This window comes from Clupea harengus, chromosome 6, assembly GCF_900700415.2.
Source record: "Clupea harengus chromosome 6, Ch_v2.0.2, whole genome shotgun sequence".
NCBI lineage: Eukaryota > Metazoa > Chordata > Actinopteri > Clupeiformes > Clupeidae > Clupea > Clupea harengus.
Window position 1 is genome coordinate 12457315 of NC_045157.1, and position 16962 is coordinate 12474276.

At 42.7% G+C, this 16962-nt stretch overlaps 1 long non-coding RNA gene across 1 annotated transcript; it reads left to right on the forward strand.

Annotated features, from left to right (window-relative positions):
• Window positions 1-442: 442 nt before the first annotated feature.
• On the forward strand, window positions 443-16448 carry LOC116220789. Its single transcript, XR_004163865.1, has 5 exons — window positions 443-990; window positions 3034-3248; window positions 5419-5486; window positions 6762-7199; window positions 16400-16448. It is a non-coding gene; the product is annotated as an uncharacterized LOC116220789 (long non-coding RNA).
• The last annotated feature ends 514 nt before the right edge of the window (window positions 16449-16962 follow it).

The following is a 16962-nucleotide window of genomic DNA, read 5'->3' on the forward strand; positions in this document are numbered from 1 at the left end:
GATTATGTAAATCTACCAAAGTGACTTCCAGATAAAACTATAAGTGGGCCAAACAAAAATACACATGAAGATAGGGTCCACACCTTTAAACAAAAGTAGCAAAATAAAAACAAAATTAAACAGAATTTAAATTAAACAAAGACTATGAAAATGTGTTATTAAATGCTTTGGAATTATAAACTATGAGCATTCACCATTGATATCAAAGGAGAACATGTAGTAATTTACCAAGGTTAGATGGGTACAAAAAGGATTATGAAACTCTTACTAATACACACAGACGAAAAACACGAACCCCCTCATCTCCCTCTCTCTCACTCACTCACTCAACCAACCACACACACACACACACACACACACTCCCCCAACTAGGTCGCACACGCGCGCAAAACACACAAACGGAGAAGGACAGAAAGAAAGAGATTTCTCTCCAGTCTGTATCTGTGATTGGTCACTCGCCAGCCTGCTGTCGAAGTGACGTCACTGCAGGCGAGAGCTGGCTGAGGAGGAAGCATTAAGGAGAGAAACTAGAGGCTCAGAAGGCAGTGCGAGCATCACAGGCGTGGTGGCAAGTAGCAGCGAACATCGGCTCTCGGCACCACGGGAATTGATTGGGGACCGGGTAAGCGCGAAGATGATTTGTGTCACGGGTTGAGGCCGACTCGCAGTTAGGAGCAAATACTGTGCGTAGACCTACCGGGAAGAATTCCCCATCTTGGAAATAAACTGCTACTTCAACATGGATCGTTGAAACATTAGCATTCGTTGACTGAACACCCTCTGCGCTTGTCAAGAAACCCCAGCAGCTGATCCATGTCTTGTAGTTGAAGCTGTTGGATGATTCCTACTACCAGCAGCCTAAAATTGTTCTGGTAACCCATCAAGATGGTACGCTCTCGGCTACAGCATCCACAATGGAGCCCCTCAACCCGTCGCCTGGTTGATCATACAGTCTTAACGGAGTGGAATAAACATTTCATCGTACAAAAAGTAAGCAGCGTCTCGAATTTAGACATAATCCCAGATCGTTCTGATTTGGCACTTTTTTGTAATATATAGCTAATCTTTTGTATTCATTATGTGCCGTGACCTACTTGTGAATTTTGTTTTGAAGGGAGGCTGTCGTTTTCAAAAGTTCCCCGGTAAAGCCTTTTAATAGATCTCCAATTTCTTAACAACCAGCGCTTTGACGCGTCTCTCGCTTCGACCAGCCTGCAAGGCCAAGTTCAGTGGGCGCTTCTGCGCTCTCCTTCTCGGGGGGCACCTGTACCACAATCAAACTCCAAAAATGGAGGTGGCAATGGGGTTTAAATACACCAGACAAAAAGCCTGGGACGCATCATAATCGCCTTTAATATACTTTTTGATAGTTTTTGTTATAGCTATTCTATAGGCCCACTCTTGGAGATTGAAAGATTGAGCCTATAGAAATAACATGTAGCCTATGCGTAGACATATCAAGTATGTGTAAATATTGTTTTAGTTCATCGTGATGATGTGGGTATATCCTCATTTTATACATTGTCTTTTTTTAATTCACGGGCTCGTAATTTCTCTGTGATACAGGCTAATTGCGCTGTGGCCTTCAAAGTTACAAGGGCCCACAACAGCCTTAGCATGTTACTGACACGTTTTTTTCTCGTTATATAGACCAAGGCCTATGCGTCTTCATCACTGTCTGAATACATCTATCTATACTCTATAGAGCAGTTTTGGTGTTGCATTCATGCATTATGAGCAATCTTGCAGAATCATCAAGATAAACCTAAAGTCTTTTTTTTTCTTCATTTAATAGCCTATTCTTTATATATTTTCCACTATTCCATGTGAGCAAGTATATGCTAATATCCAAACAACAAATGACGGATTTAAAGCCAATTTCAAATGAAAATTGCAAACTGAAGTGTGATTGGGGTCATTACGGTAACACAAGTAGCAAAGGAGAGCAATTAAACTATGTGACGTCAGACGTATGAAACAGAAACGTGAGTTCATTAGATGGTTATTAGCGCGCGTGATTGAGTATTTGCATGAGATGGACGTTATGTTTAACAGGCCTCTGCGTTGCTTCTCCTGCTGCAACTGAAATTATTGAAAGAACATGTGTGAGCGAGTGGCAGTGGCCTGTAAAATGAAAGGCTTTTCTGTTTATATGTCATCGCAGCATTTGTTGATAATAAAAATCTGTACCTAATAATAGTCCAAGTGTCAGTATTCGACCCTTTTGCAGGCTACTTAATGGTCATTATGGTGAGTCATGGTGGTCTTTGGGGTGAAAGTTATAGCCTACTAAGCCACATGGGTATTCAAAAAATACGCTGGCTACTTACAGTAAATACTACACTATACTTAGCTGATTATATAAACTTGTTAAGTTATTAATCAAATAATAGAATATGGCTAGTTGTTTGACATCGTTTTTTAACGATTTGTAGTCCTTTTCACCATTCATATAGCCTAGGATACTGTCTGGAGGTGTTGAGGCCGGCGAAATCTAAGCAACCGGTATGAATGCGTTGCGAATGCCTAGTAATTTATTAGTATTTCTCTCTGATCTAAAGAGACTCTGCTTTCTCACTTATGGTGAATATTCCTTGGTTAGCGCCGCCGAGTTGTGAACACGAAGCCCTCTCACCGTGCACAGGTACAGTCTAGGATGAGGGCTGCGAGGCCATGGTCGAGAGGCCTATCGCGTAACACTGAGATGAGGGCTTGTAAATGTGCCGTGCTATCAGGGTCAGTTTTTTACTAAATATACGTGTGTGTGTGAGAGAGAGAGGGGGGGGGGGGGGGGGGGGGGGTTATGCTACAATAATCATGCACTTAATATTTATACAATTTAATTATTTTCTTCTCATATTTGCACGGTATCATTCTGCTATTGATATTAATTGACTTCAGTAGGAAGGAGAGCATGGGGAAAAGTCTCTGAAACAGATACATATGACGGAGTGCATCTATATGTAATCAGTGTGAGGACCGTACTTAATATGTGTTATATGAGTTATACATTTGATTTGTTTATCCCTTCAGGTCAGGCGCTGGCAATGCGTTGCCAGGCTTTGTGGATAAAAAGGAAGTCGGTTACTATCTTTGGTTATCTAGCTGTATGAGTGATAATCTATCGTCATAAAGCTAGATCACCGAAAGTAGAAATGGCATCCCAAAACAGCGATTTGGACGAATGGTTTTCCAAAATACCAAGAACAAATGAGCATGTTCGGGCCAGTCTGAAGCTAACTACAAAGGTGAGTTGTAACTTTGTCTGTAATGTCATATCACATAAAATGAAGTTGCTAAAAAAACAAACTAAAATATTCTCGTGCATTCTCGACAGTTAAAGTCGAAAATTTCACCTGAGAGACAGCCTAACCTGTGCCAGCTTTCAGTCGCCGTGGGCTACCAAACGTGTGGATTAGCCTAATTTATGAATAGTCTAAGATAATTTACGTCATCTGAAATCATATATAAATGACTATATTCACTGACTAGACTTCAATGCGATGAAATGTATTTAGAAAATATTTCTTTCTCCACTCAAACTGTTGGCTGAATAGATGGCAGTGCTTAATGCCTGGTCAAGGTGCGAGTGTGTTCTAGATTTGTAAACAATATGACACGTTATATTCGCAGATGTAGTGTATACATTTGATATATCGGGGTTTGCAGTAGTGTAAAACCGCCAGCTCTTATAGAGCGTTCCCTCCTATTTAGTCAACCTCTGACCCCAGTTTAGCTCTAATTGTCTAATCGGCAAGTTCCCACTCAAATAATGGACTACAGGCGTGACTGTTGTATAAGATTTCGCTCTACCATTGAATTAAACATGTATTCCGAATTGGGCCTATAAATGATGAAAAACTAACAACAGACACGCGCACGCAAACAACTAAAAGCATGCCTCCACTCTTTATTCAAGCGTGCTATTTATGTTCAGAGGCATTGAGCATCTTCAGTAATTACACCAGTCCTAACCGCTGCAACACCCGCTTTTATTTGAAAGTCGAATGCCAAGGTTTTATTAAATACATTTCAGAGGGCATTATGTGACAATAAACATACCCCCATGATTTAGAATAGTAGCCTCATAATTGCTAAAGAAAATGCAAATGTAGCCCCTGTAGTTATAGCGAACCATTATCCCACCACGCAGAAACAATTCTTTTTTATTTTAATTTTTCTAAACGACACGAAGACCCTCTTAAGGCGGAACTGAGACACGGCCCTTCAAGCTACCCATAGCTAAAACTCAAAAGACGAGTGCAATAGCCGAGCCTCGAGGACTCAATCCGGGAATCCATTTACATTCAACCAATAACCACTTGCAGCAATAGGCCCTACAGCAGCCTTCAAAGGAAGGCGTCTCTCTCAATGTCTGGAGCGGAGCTCTGGCTAATTGGTTTGATTCAGGGAGTTTGACTGGACTGTGAAAAGTCCGAACACAGTTTTCCCACGATCAGACAGGTTACAAGAGGATTTTAAGATTCAGTGGTCATCCTCTTGTCACCAGCCATTACAAAATATTCTCAATCCAGCGTTTATAAATTGCTTAATTCCAACGTGTGATCCTAATTCTGTGTGTAATAACACATCGACCTAGGCTGTACCGCGTCCAATTATGCTTCAACCTCAGGTGCAGGCTATAGTTAGTAGAATAGAATAATTCAGAGGTAGAGGCAAATGTAAGGAAATTGGTCAGAAAGACGTTTTTTTTCCCTGTTGCACATTGCCTATTTTTCTTTCTTAAAAACAGTTGGTCATACCTAGTTCTTCCTTTCAGTATTAGTTAAGTAAAAAAAAATCTTGAAATGTCTTGAATTATTCTCATCTATTGATTCTCTCTATAGATAATAAGAAAAATAAGAAAGATGATATAGGCATACAGGTGGATGGAGGAACTAGGCCCTTAAAGTGGCATGACTAGGACGGCAGCACAAGCCTAGGATTTCCCTTTCCAAATGCACAAAATTAGCCTTTTAACACATTTGAGCTTCTCTCTCGCCAAGAGGAGAAAGTCAACAGCATACAACGGTGGAAGTGCTTAATTGAACTCATCTCTGAAATGTAATTGAACTCCACCTTAAAACCATCCAGCTGTAGCATTGGATGCATGCAGTGGGTGTTGAGCCGTGGTGCCTGGTGTTTCAGTGCTGTTACGCCAAAAAGCAATATTGTGCTTTTGTGTAAGTAGCGCCCTATACTCTATATCTGTCGCTTATAAGGACGTGTTCAAATTTCATTATGGGATGGCACAGTAGGGAGTTGTTTTCATTTGCTTACACAAACATGCATGAGGAATATTAAGGATCAAAATGAACGTCCCCCAATAAATGCAATATGGTTATAGATTAAGGTCAGGTGCTCAAAACATATACATGCCTATATATGTGTTTTTTGTGTGTGTCTGTTATTGCCTAGGTACGGTCCAAATCCCCCATCAACGACATCTGTAACGGCACCGAGCCTAACAGCAGCAGGCCTACATGGTGAGTTAGCACCCTCATGACATGCACCAATACAGCAGCGCCTACTGTGTTCTTGTGTTCATGATAACAAAACTCAAGTCTTTAAAGAACACTGTTCAGAAAGACACCTAACAGTTAAGGACTGAGATACTAACGACTACTTACACTAGCCATGCTCTGCACTAGAAACAGGTGAAGGGGATGATGAACGGCAAAAAGCATCCTGTAATATCTCTGCCAGTGGCTGTATCATGACCCAGATTGGCACAGCAGCAGGTTCAGAAGCTGCCGTTCACTTTGAGCTGAGCTGAAAGAAAGAGAGGGAGAGAATGATCTAGACTGATAGGCAGTGAGAGAGAGACAGAGAGAGAGAGAGAGAGAGAGAGAGAGAGAAAGCAGGAGAGGGATGAAAAACTCAGTCTTTGACGACGACAGCGTGGGGACTTTGCTCCTCAGCGCTTGCTTTGTTTACACAGACCGCATTGTCCGTTTCATCTCTCTGCGTTATTTTCTGTTGCTTTGATTTGTTTTGTTTTGTATTGTTTGTCTGCGCCCCACCAACACACCCACAATACCAACAGATATTCAAGCAATCTCTAAACCCCCAAAAAACCTACAGACACACACACGCACACACATACATACTGGATTGGGGGACTGCTGCAACTACCCGATTTACGAAGTACACTGAACAGTGAGCCACCTAATTTGGCAGGTTTATGATACTGTACATGCAAAAGTCACTCATGCATGATGAATAATCATCATGATTGTTATATTTCCCAATTTATGGACACGTATACAAAATCGGTCTGAATTGTTCTCTCCTTGATGAAGGAGATGTGTGACCGTGATGGCTCACACAAACCGGCCTTATTGGTCACGTTGGTCCAGAACCATTTTTATTACTCTCACTGTACGTATGTCCATCCAGTCCTTTTTTTATATTGATTTAGACGATCTTGATTTTTTTAAATCATCAATCAATCAAGGTTTGGGGCATTAGAGGGTCATTGAAAGCTAAGTGCATGCAGACACCCACTTTTTGTGGTTAATCCACATCACACAAGTGGTATCCTCAAAATAATCATCTGCCAAAGTCGCTTTTTTTTTCTCCGCTTCGAGCTGCTTATTGTGATGATACTGTGCTGTAGCGACAACTACAAAGGAATTACAGTTAATTTGCCCGTATTTCGTATTTTTGAAAAGAAAGATTATATGGTAGTTGCCATGGCATCCGTTTTGGCAGTAATAAAAGGTTTTTTTGTTGTGCTGTATTTTCCTGTTTCCTCCCAGTGTCCGCCTGCCACCTACTCTGGGGGCTCGAGGGGAAGAAGAAGGCAGGAAGGGAAGGAGGTGGGGTGAATGGCACAATCGTCCAAAAGAAATAATAGTCACCCTCTTACACTCCTTCTACCAACACCCACCACACACACACACACACACAGACACACACACACACCCCTTTGCCCCTCCCCTCCATCAACGGAAGCCTTCGGTGCCATCTGTGCCCCCGGGAGGATGGAAGAAAGAAAGGGGTGCGAAAAATAAGGACAAGCTCCAGCCCTGGTGCCAATGTGGGGACAAAGAGGCTGTTGGTTTCCACGCTCCTGGCGTCTTTCAGCAGGGGAAGGGGAACTGTAATGCTACAGCTAGGCTGGCTGAGCCTGCTCCAGAAGCCATCTTGATGAAGACTCACGCCTGCCCTAACTAAAATGGCTGTGTTGGCATGAGGTAGGATACACCATCAACTTTTTTCTTTGCCATGGTTTCGACACCATCACCCAACCCCCCCCCCCCAACCCCACGTTGCACCTCCACCACCTAAACCAGTCTCTCGCGGTGATGCCTGCTCATTTCAGCTAATCTCATCTTGATAATTACAAATCGTCGTTACAAATGCAAACTATCTGACTGTATCAAGACGAGGTTTGCTCAGTGCACTAAATTATTTCATGTAAATAGAAACACAGACACAGACACAGACACACACACACGCACACACACGTACCGTATGTATACACACATATAAAGTGTCACACATACTTTTTTATGTATTCATGTATGCATTATAAACACACATGCATACTGTATACACACAAGCCAATACACACATACACGGGTGCACTTGCTTACACAAATACACATACACACTCTAAATACGCCCTACAATGTCCCCTTCTTTGTGTATCTTGGCTAAATCTTTTATTTCCTCGACACGTAGCTGGTTAAACCGTTACTTGACAGAATTTGGCTGAAATATGCGTTTTTAAAAGATGGATGGATGGCTGATTGTAATGTTAAAACTGTGCTCCTCTGAGTATAGTGGTTCTTTCAAACAATATAGCCTAAAGAGTAATATTACATTAGAACATTACATTGACACTAAACCTCTCAAGTGATTTATCCAAGGCCACCCAGAGATAAGACTATTCTCATCATTTTACATATTCTATAAAGTAAATGCTTATTTCTGCATTTCACATTTATTTATTTAGGCATGTGGTCGTTTATAAAATGCTTTTTTAATGAAAACATTTAGAACACCGAGCCCCTGGTCACGCCATGTCAAAACTATCTACACATCGTCTACAATTGAAATTAATAGTACATTCATGTTCATCTGATGTTCGTTCAATGCCAAGAGGTCCTTGGACATATTATAGATTCATTGTGGTATGAAAAATGTAACGTCAACGATTACGTTAGGGGGGGGAAAGATATGCGCAGGGGAGAACCCTGGTGAAGGTGATGAAGAGAGACTCAGTCTCAGGTTTGGTTGAGAGATATGCTGCAACTGTAATAGCTGTTCAGACGAGCGTTAGCGTGCCTACTCGAACGAGGGGGGAAATGGTGGGATGGATTAATGCGTCATCGGAAAATCACCAAATCCCTCGATATCGTAATGTACCATATTAATCTACACCGAAGAATAGAAATCATTCGCATACTTACTGACCGAGGAACCTTGTCTGTTTTGTTTGAAACCGTTGTCCTTAAAAAATGAAAACGGTGCACATTAGCAGTCATCCTTCTAACCTATTAACGCACGAATTTAGTCATTAGCCCTTGCTAGAAAAATGTACATAGCCATCTTCAAAAAGATTACTTGCTATACAGTCCATCTTTGCTCTTACAGAAAATCACTGCATGCTAAGCATTGCTAGTGGATTTGCTTCACAGAGATTGCAAATAAAGGAAACAATGATGCAACCCCAGCCGTTAATGAAAAAGACCAGACAGGATCCTCATATTAACATAATTGCATAGAAACGAGCCGAGAAGGCCGAGCCCCTTATTAAAGGAACAGCAGCGCCTTAGCAGACGGCTCTTTTCTGCACTGGCTTAAAATTACACAATAAAGAGGCCTGCAGATACACGCACACACACACTGCATGCTATATAAGACATCTCATGCCATTTCTAAACGTTATGAACTAAATGTGCAGTTCAATAGTACAGATCATGACCATTTATGTGGAATCACAAGCTAAATTCACAGAGAACTATCATTTAGCAAGTGATTACCGTAGCCTATTGTCTGAACTATAAGGCATTAGGCTATATTAGAAAAATACATGGCTGCAATGGGCTTTTTTCAGGATGTTTGAAAATAGACCAAAAATGACCAGTTGAACACATAATGTTTTGTGGTGTATACAAGTCTGTCTTCCGAAGAAAAAAACCGTCATTCTCTCATTTACTGTACCTTTAATGGCGAGCTTTTAATTAGACGGCATCTCAAACCATAAGGGGGGAGTGGCCTTCACTAGCCTCATTTGTATTTCTCAAGGCCTAATGAAAAACGTCTGCATAAACAACCGCGCGTGCGCCACTGAGAAAGAAACGTGAAGGGGAATAACGGGCGGTTATGGGGTTGGGCTTGGCGCTCCAGATCCTTCATTAATATTCTCGCGTATGAACTGGTGGCGATAGTATGTTGCTTGTATGTTGGTAAACGCATGTTATGTTGGTAAATTCTTAGTCCTATCATTAATATGAATACTGCAGAAGATACTGGCTGTGTGATTCTAGGTGACTGCATCTGGCCTTGTGTGTGTGTGTGTGTGTGTTTGTGTCAGTACGCATAGTGAATAAATGCTTGTCAGATGGTAATGCTAAATTATGTTAGGCATATCCTGAAAAGTGTTAATTATGTGCTCTACCATGCATTCTGCTGCGTAGATGCGGATTGTCTGCCCCTAATATGTAAATGACTATTTCCACGTTTCGTGCATTTTAAGCAGTGATTGGAAGGAATAAGGTGTAGCCTTATTAGTGATATTAGTGTAGTGTTAAACTAATGTTGTATATCTGTGATATTTCACTAATTTACACACAGTGAAAAATTGCACAGATGAGAACCAACATGAGACACCTCCGGGTTGAAGCTGCTAAAGCTGATCTTTTTTAAAGATGCACATGGAACATAGCATAAATTGAGTTAATGGCATTGTTCTACATCTCCTTTTCCTCTCCATTTATTTCTCTTCTATTTCTATTATTTCTATTCTATTGGTTCATTGTTGGTTCAATGACATATATACATAAGTTCAAGTACAAGTCCATTAGAATATAAGTAAGAATGGCTTTTGAGCTGTGGCCTTGACATTTCATTTGATGGGTGCTTGAGTGCAGTTCAGTCATTTTGGACATTCTGTGATGTGCATATTGAAATGCAAACAGAATATACAAAATCTGCACAAAAATGTATGCAAGCGGAAGCATATATTTTAGTCCATGGGGTTCAGGTGCATGTTATGGCCATCAGATAAATGTAGCTGTGTGTGTGGGTGTGTGTGTGTTTTGTGCAAGTGCATGCATCCATGTCTATACTCTGTGTGTGTGTGTGTGTTAGTAAACAGCGCATGGCATCAGCATTATGGTTCCTCTCCCCACTCCCATTGCTACAATGGTGGCATTATGCAGAGGAGGTGGGGGGGGGGGCTACTTTAGCAGGGACCACAATCCCGCTCCCACCATTGTCTGCACGTATGCTGGCAGAGGCTCAGGGGGAGACAGGGTAGGGTGGGAAAGATGCTGCCGACCAGACAGAACCAGATGCCTAAATTGGCGTCAAAGCCCCCAAAAGTATCACAAAGAATAGAGGGCCTCTTTGTAGTGTTCTCTCTCTCTCGCTGTCATGTATTTGTGAGTGTGTTCATCTCTCTCTCTCTCTCTCTCTCTCTCTACATTATGGTGTATGTAAATGATGTTGCATTTTAATGGACAGGCTTTTCATCAACCATAAATGATGAATGTGACATATGGAGTATGTACAGTGAGCTTAATTGAAGCAGTTGCCATGCAGTCGCATATACACTGCACACACATCATACATTTAACGGCATTTACTTTACTCCGTTATGCATTTATTTGCATTTTTAATCCCAGCACACAGTTGTTTTTCTAGTGATTCGTGGAGTGCAATATCAGTTGGCGCTTCAGCCGAAAACATCCTCAATGCATTTTTTAGCAGGATCACATACACACATCCTATATACAAAAACACAACACTATCTTCCATAAAACATTGCATATCATAGCCATTCACGCAAACCCCCAATCATGCTACACTTTCCCTCAGTATTGTAGTTTTCCCCCTAAAATGTGCTTAAACCATGTCCCTTTTTGGACGAGGTGACCAGACGGAGACTAGCTGTCCCCTCGCTGTCCAGTCACAGCGGTGGGGAGCGCAATTAATTAAATCAACATTACAATATATTACCTGCATAAAGAAGGAGCAGACACACTGAAAACCAGAGAGACAGATGGGGGAAGTTTGCACTGGGGGTAAAGACAGTATTTCACGCAAAACAAAAGACCAGCGCGAGAGAGAAAAGGAGATAATGTATGCAAGACAGCCCATGACGATGGGAGCGATATGTGCTGTGTGCGAAAGAGGGAGAGAAATGTAGGGAAAGGGTCACTGGAGGAAAAGAAAGAAGAAGAAAAAAATCCTTAAATGGCCCTAAACGAGACGCCATGTTTGAACTTGAGCTACAGTGTCTTTACCTTGAGCGAGAGAGCAGGAGGGAGGAGGATAGAGAGAGAGGGAGGGAAGGTGGGGAAAAAAGAGAGCACGTTTGGCGCTCTCACAGATCAAGATGAGTTAATTCAAAGAGACACGTGTGGATATTCTAGAAAGAACATGGGAATCAAGATAAAGATGGCGGGTACGGTGTGCGTATGTGTCTGTGTGAGCATCGCAGAGTGATGGTGTACACATGTGCCTGTGTCTGCGTGTGTGCATTTCTGTGTCGGTGTGTGTGTGTGTGAGGGGGGAGGGGCATTACTGTCTGCCTGTGTGTGTGACTGTGAATCAGCAGCTGGCATGTGAATAGCACAGGCCAACCGGAGTCTAGCATCTGGGTAGGACGCAATGGGCAGACAGACATGTATGGCAGCCATTAAAGGGCTTTTTTCGCATGGCATCGTTCTGGCTTTTTTACGCAAAAGATCATACATTAACAGCTTGTTGTTTGCTGTCCTCAATAAACATGTACCATCAGGCCCTTTCTTGAGATTTATGGAGAAAACAAAACATCTTTAAGGAAGACAGTATAAAAATTGGCAAATTTGCATTGTTTTGCAGGAAGGCTTTTAACACTTTGGCAAGGTATTAAATGAGACCAGATCTTCTACCGATTTTGTGATGCTATTTGAAGATTCAAAAATAGAACAGCTATTGAAAAATGTAAAAAAAAAAAATCCTTTTGATGAGAAAATGTTCTTCCTATCAGATGAGACCTTGGCTACAACCTTCAAAATGAGTTCATTTCATGCATTTAATCGTCACCAGCTGCTCCATAGACCGCCAGGTCAAGTGCTGTATCTGGTAAGGAGCAGAGACGGGAACAGAGAGCACTGTCACAAAAGGGTTCATGAAAGAGCCAGCACTGGTTTCTCAAAACACCTCCAGTCTATCTGGCCCACAATCCCACACCATCTTCCGTTAGTTATGCATGTAGCAACCGCATCAACAAAAGAGAGAAAAAAAAAAAAAAACCTGCTTTCACGGTGTTTGTTTAAAGTAGACGGTGTGTTTTTCTGTGAATGATACGACCCCCGGTGCGGATTGCTCAGCTGCAGATTCATTCTTAATCTGGGGCTAAGCGAGATTATCCGCAGAAGGGTTGTTCTCAGCTTTGTAGCGTCAACAGGGGAGCTTTCAGACGGTTTCTCCCCCCCCCCTCCAACCTCCCCTTTTTTCATCTATTCTGCTGGTGTGCTGGTGAAAGGCTGGCGGCTGGGGATTCCCAGGCCTGGTTCTGGCTCACTTTCCGCCCACTAAGGGAGGCGGCCCCCACACGGCAGGTGACTCTGGCCTGGGCCTGGTGTGGATGTGCCGCAGATGCCAATCAGTTAGAGTGGGTTTTTTGTTGTTGTTGTTTTTAGCTAGTGTCATGGCAGAAAGGGTTGTTTTGCTGTGCTGAAGGCCCAATCCAAGCCATTGATTTCCACTGGATGGCCGAGTACACAGTGGCAAAATCACTTGCTTGGCATCTCACACCAGCAATATGCTTGAGAAACTAGCCTTTGTAGAAGTATGACCCCTTCCTTCTGAGGCATCTCCCAGAGACGCTGTACGCTTTTCCTCTGTCTCCTGTGGATGTCTTTATGCGGCCCCTTGTTACTGAGAGTGGTGAGACAGACTTTTGAGTAATGGGATCCGCGGCCAATTGAAGAGTTATTGCACGTTACTTTGTGATAAAGCAGTGGAAAATTAGACAGGACCTCTGACTTTTGCCAAATCCTAAAGGCAGGAAATAAATTGAACAGCAATTATGCTTTTTATGCAAGGGAGGGAGATCAGGCAGAGAAAGAGAGTGAGCTAGAAAGAGAGAGAGAGGGAGAGAGATTTAAAAATGAGAGGGGAGACTAGGGAACACTTAAACTTCTACTTCCCCTCCAACATGACCCCTCTATTACAAAAGGACCTTGAGATATGGTTGTGATTAAAATGTACTCTATTTTATATTCCCGGGTCATATATATTTCAATAAGCTTAGTACATTTGGATTCTTTTTATGACTTGGAGTTCCACAAGTAGCTAACAAGTTAATGTGGTATTTGCTTTCAGGACTTGTCAGTATGTATTCAGATTGGAAGTGTTCTTTGAAAAAACTAAACAGCTAGACTCCTTTGTTTATTATTTTGCCCACTGATTGTTTTTGAACTGGTGTTTCCTCACTGTGAGGCCGAGATGGCACCTTAGAAATGGATTGTTTTTTAATGATATCAGGAGGTAGGAGTAATCTCATTAGCACGGCTGAAAACGAGGATCTCAATCAAGTTCAAGTTCACTGCAGCCGACGTCTGGTGGGGTAGAGTCAGAGCAGGGGGTGCTTCTTAATCCACTTCTGTTTTGTGTTCCACCCCTCCCCACTCCCTTTCTCTCTCCTCCTCTCCTTCTCACCCTCCCTCCTGTGGCCCCTGGTCGTCTCTGGGATGCAGGAGTGAGAGGGAGAGAAGGAGGGAAGGAGAGAGGGGTTAGCGGGCATTTGTGTGTGTGTGTGTGTGTGTGTGTGTGTGTGTGTGTGTGTGTGTGTGTGTGTGTGTGTGTGTGTGTGTGTGTGTGTGTGTGTGTGTGTTGTTGCTAGGGGAGCGCGGCCGGCTGGCTCAGCAATGTGCTACTGAAAAGGCCGAGGCTGTCAAAGTGTCTGAGAGAAGTCAGCCCGCTTCCCCCCGCAGCTGCCTGTGTGTGTGTGTGTGTGTGCATGTGTGTTCGAGTGTGTGTCTGTGTGAAAGAGGGAGCCTGGGAATGTCAGCCTTCGGAGTAGCACTTTATATTCATCAGCCAGACCCCCGTCCCTCCCTATGACTTTAGTAAACAGGTCCCCCTCCCCTGTTCACACACACACAACCCCCCCCCCCCCCCCTCCCCACACACACACACACACACACACACACACTATACCCTCTCTGCAAGTTCACTTTCAACCATGAACAATGCGTCTAACTGGCTCTTTCTTATTCAGCGGGGAGCTCTCCCTCGCTCAGCCACCCTCTCTGAGTCTCAGACCCCTCACTCTCCCACATCCCCAAATCACAACGCAAACACACAAACACGTCACACATGTCTGTGACACACATGCACACACACACTCGGACTGATGCCTGCGGACGACTGGCTGCAGAGATAGAGATGTTTTGTGTCACACGTTTTTGCAGCTTTGTCGGAATTAGTCTCAGGAAAAAAGTGTTTCATTCAAACAACTCTGTGTGTATTCAGTGTATAAATCTGTGAGGAGGCAGAGGCAAAAGTGTGTGAAAGGTTAGAGAAACGGCATTGCCATGAGTTTATGTCTATATGTTTGTGCATCTTGGTGTGTGTGTGTGGGAGTTTGTGCATGAGGTCTCATTCAAGAGCAGCGTTTTAGGATGAGCATTAAAGATATGCTAGTGTGTGACTGTGGGTGAGAGTGTATGTGTGTGTGTGTGTGAGAGAGAGAGAGAGAATGAAAGGCCACTCATTAGCATAAGCTGCATGCCGTCTAAGGGCCTAGGGCGGGAGGAGGCAGGAGAGAAACAAGGGAAAATAAAAAAAAAGAGAAAGCGAAAGGAGGAGAGAAAGAGAGAAGGGCCTTGAATGAGGTAGAGGGTGAACACTGATGGAGAAAAGGTCCTGCCAAGTACCCTAGAGAGATTAAATTGTGCAGAAAACTGCTCTATATTATGTAATTCTGTAAGGCTGGTAGTGAAGGTACAGACACTTGCACATGAATTCCATGGATGACGAACGAGAAGCAGGATTAGAGGAGAAAATAGGGAGATTTCTCGTACCCAGATTTCCCTGTATGGATCTTCCTCACAGTACTGCTTTTATTAAACGCCTCCAGCATGTCGACCCATTGTGTATATTTTTCATAGTTATAACAGTAAATATATTTACGGTATGTATGTAGGCTATATTTTATTATTTCTGGGGTTTTTTAAGTCAAAAGGTGGGCGTTATGAAAAATACCCTCCTATATTGGTATCATATGTACAAATTGATGATAAGAGGGAAAAAAACTGTTAATTCAAAAATAAAAATAAAAGTAAATCAGAACTCAGTTTACAATTCCAACTTTAATCCTGTGTGTGTTTGCTGTAAATTGTAAGTTTTGTTGTTGACGTTGTTCATTCCCCTGCACAGTCACATCACACCCCTGCTGTAGTAATCCCAGCTCTCTGATGACCCAGTGAGGCCTGCGCAAGAGCAGTAGTCAGGCGTAGGGGCATGTGTAGTGTGTGTGAGAGAGAGAGAGAGAAGTTTTGTTGCCAAGTGTGTTTGGCAGGGGCAGTGTGTATGGGTTTTTGTGTATTTATGTCCTTGGAGTGTTATGCACTTTGTGTGTGATTATGTTTGTGTATCTGTCTTTGTGTGTGTGTGTGTGTGTGTGTGTGTGTGTGTGTGTGTGTGTGTGTGTGTGCGTGTGTGTGACACTGTGTCTGTGTGTGTGTGACACTGTGGCTGTGTGTGTGTGTGTGTCTTTTAAGCAGTAAGGTGTGATGTAGCATGTCTGGCGACACCCCTCCCTTCTGTTGCATGACCCTGTATGAGCTCTGGGGAAATTCCAGTCTCTCCCACTGAATGGCACCAGATGGCCAGAGTAGAACATGTCTGAATGTCTGAACACACATGCCGTGTCAAACATTAATCTGGGATTTTCTCCCCAGTGGTGCGTGTGTGTGTGTGTGTGTCTGAGTTGTGGAGGAGAGTGGGAGTTACTGTTAGCTTACGCTAGTCCATGCTTTGGAATCATCTGTACTGGTGTGAAATAACCTCATTTATATATGTCAGAATGTTAAAGTGTTTGAAAATGCTAATATATTGCTCCAGATACACATCCGTTTCGGTGTCTCTTAAGTGAACATGTTTGGTTTAGTTGTGGTTTTGATATCTTGTACTGTCAACAACTAACATGTATTTTTTTTGCATTTTGTAGGGTTTTGGAGAAGACTGCAATTGAACAACAAGAGAGCATTCAGCATTCAGCATTCAAACTGACAAGCTTCAGACAAGCTTCAGAGACACGCTTTCCTGCCATCATGTCAACATCAGCCAGTCAACATGCAGCCGCTAGGGGATTTTACCTCCAAAGACATTTGCCATTTATGTACCTGCCTACTTGGAGTTATATGGAGTGCTCTCTCTCTCTCTCTCTCTCTCTCTCTCTCTCTCTCTCTCTGTGTTTCAAATGCTTTATTGCTTTCATTAAAATCTAATCGAGGTATAAAGAATGAGTCCTGTCCTGTAAGAGACCTGTCCAGTGTGTCTGGACAGCTAGAGTACACAAGCACAATACTATGTGATCCCTGAATGTGGACGTGCTGGTGAACCATTGCCTTAATGTGTGTGCTGTTTACCGTCATGCATAGTTAGTAGTGTATGACAAGATATCTTGAGCAAATGAATGTGCACTGTCTACACGCTGTCCACCCCTGTTTTTAAATGCCATTTTAATGTGCTGGTGTCACCATCAATGTCAACTCCAGACATTCTGGCTTA